This window comes from Scylla paramamosain, chromosome 40 (assembly GCF_035594125.1).
Source record: "Scylla paramamosain isolate STU-SP2022 chromosome 40, ASM3559412v1, whole genome shotgun sequence".
NCBI lineage: Eukaryota > Metazoa > Arthropoda > Malacostraca > Decapoda > Portunidae > Scylla > Scylla paramamosain.
Genome location: NC_087190.1, coordinates 3,290,001 through 3,292,500, shown reverse-complemented (window position 1 = coordinate 3,292,500; position 2,500 = coordinate 3,290,001). Strand labels below are relative to the sequence as shown.

At 44.0% G+C, this 2,500-nt stretch overlaps 1 protein-coding gene across 1 annotated transcript in view; it reads left to right on the top strand.

Annotated features, from left to right (window-relative positions):
- Positions 1–2,500, top strand: part of LOC135092548 (discoidin domain-containing receptor 2-like) — a 77,197-nt gene that overhangs the window by 25,392 nt on the left and 49,305 nt on the right. The window lies entirely within an intron of this gene.

Here is a 2,500-nt window from a genome sequence, read left to right as displayed (position 1 = left end):
ATTGGAGGAGGAGGTGGAGGTATTGGAGGAGGAGGTGGAGGAGTGAAGGAGGTGATGCAGTGGTGATAGTGGAGGTGGATCAGGTGGAAGTACAGGTGGAGGTGGTAGAGGTACAGGTGAAATTAGGCAGATTACGTGAAATTGGAAGAGGTGGATCAGGTGGAGGGGGTAGCGGAGGTGGAGCAGGTGCAGGTGGGAGTAATGGAGCGCGACAGGTGAGGTGGAGCAGGTAGATTAGGTGAAGGTGGAGGAGGGGGTCTTGATATACTGGAGGAGCTTGAGGGGGATAGTGGATGCAGCATGGCAGGTGAGGTGGACTAGGTGGAAGGTTGGAGGTGGAGGGAAACGTGAGTGAAGTGGAGTGGAGGGTTTGAGGGTGTAGGTAGTGGAGATAAGGAGGTGGAGAAGTGGTGGAGGTATTGGAGGTAAGCCTTATGGAGGAGGTGGAGGAGGTGGAGGAAGTGGAGGAAACTGTTGTGTGTATTTGTGTAATGTTTTTTGTTTTGTTTCTCTCTCTCTCTCTCTCTCTCTCTCTCTCTCTCTCTCTCTCTCTCTCTCTCTCTCTCTCTCTCTCTCTCTCTCTCTCTCTCTCTCTCTCTCTCTCTCTCTCTGTCTCTCTCGTTTCTCTGTTCTCCTATCTTCCCTTCCAAACTTAAGCCTCTTATACTTCCCTCCTCCTCCTCCTCCTCCTCCTCCTCCTCCTCCTCCTCCTCCTCCTCCTCCTCATCCTCCTCCTCCTCCTCCTCTACACTACCTTATAGCTTTCTTCGTCTTCATGTGTTTTTTTAGTAGTAATAGTAGTAGTAGTAGTAGTAGTAGTAGTAGTAGTAGTAGTAGTAGTAGTAGTAGTAGTAGTAGTAGTCGTAATGGTTGTTGTCGTTTTTGTTGTTGTTGTAGTTATAGTATGTATAATGTAAAGATAGTAGTAGTAGTAGTAGTAGTAGTAGTAGTAGTAGTAGTAGTAGTAGTAGCAGGCACAGTTTTAACATCAAGACGGAAAATCTGATTGGGAGAGACAAGGCGAGAGTGGCTGAGAGAAGGAGGAAGAGGAGGAGGAAGAGGAGGAGGAGGAGGAGGAGGAGGAGGGGAGAGAAGGGTAAGGGAAGGATTTAGGAAGGAGGAAGGTTAAAGGGGAAAGGAAATGAGGAATGAGAATATGTCAGGAAGATAGGAAGAGGAGGAGGAGGAGGAGGAGGAGGAGGAGGGAAGAATGGCAAAGGGTCACTGATAATCTGAAAGGTAAATAGAGGGAAGGAGAGAGAGAGAGAGAGAGAGAGAGAGAGAGAGAGAGAGAGAGAGAGAGAGAGAGAGAGAGAGAGAGAGAGAGAGAGAGAGAGAGAGAGAGAGAGAGAGAGAGAGCTATTTCGCAATTAATCAACTCCAAACATCTCCCCACCCACTCCTCCCCACTCTTCCTCCCCAACATACTCTTCCTCTTCGTAACTCTTTAAATTTTTCCCTCCTCTTCCTCTTCATCTCTTTAAAATGTTCTTCTTCCTCTTCGTACATCAAAATTTTCCTCTTTTCTTCCTTTTTATGCCTTTATGTTTCTCTTCCTCTCCCTCTTCATACTTTAAAATTTCCCTCCTCTTCCTCTTGATGCTTAAAAATTTTCCTTCTCCTTCCTCTTCCTCTTCATACTTTAAAAATTTCCCTCCTCTTCCTTTTGATGCTTTAAAATTTTCCTTTTCTTCCTCTTCCTCTTCATACTTTAAAAATTTTCCCTCCTCTTCCTCTTCATACATTAAAATCTTCCCTCTTCTTCCTCTTCATAACTTCACAACACTTAAAATTCTCTTCTATTTTGAACATTCATTTTAAAGTCCTCCTCCATCACTTATACTCCTTTAAATCACATTGTTCTCTTCGTAGTCCTATTGCATCCTTTACAGATCCTTTTGAAATCCCTTCCTGTCCTTTACAAGCCCTTCAAGTCCCCCTGTTTCCATTACAATTCCTTTCCTGTCTTTTGCAAATCCTTTTAAAAATCATTTTCCCTTCTTCACTGATCTTTTAATTCTCTTCTATAGTTTAAAATTCTTTTCTGACCTTGCCAAGCCCTTCACACTGCCTTCTGACCTTGCCAGACCCTTCACATCCTCTTCTCACCATGCCACATCCATTCTAAACCTACCAAACCCTTTAAACACTACCCAGACCTTTAAAAAATACCGTGAATCCGAACTTGACCTAACCTAACCTAACCTAACCTAACCTAACCCAACCTAACCTAACCTAACCAAACCTAACCCAACCTAACCTAACCTAACCTAACCTATTCTAACTTAATCTAACCTAACCTAACCTAACCTAATCTAACCTAACCCAACCTAACCTAACCCAACCCAACCCAACCTAACCTAACCCAACCTAACCTAACCTAACCTAACCTAACCTAACCTAATCCAACCCAACCCAACCTAACCTAACCTAACCTAACCTAACCTAACCTAACCCAATCTAACCTAACCTAACCTAACCCAACTTAATCTAACTTAAC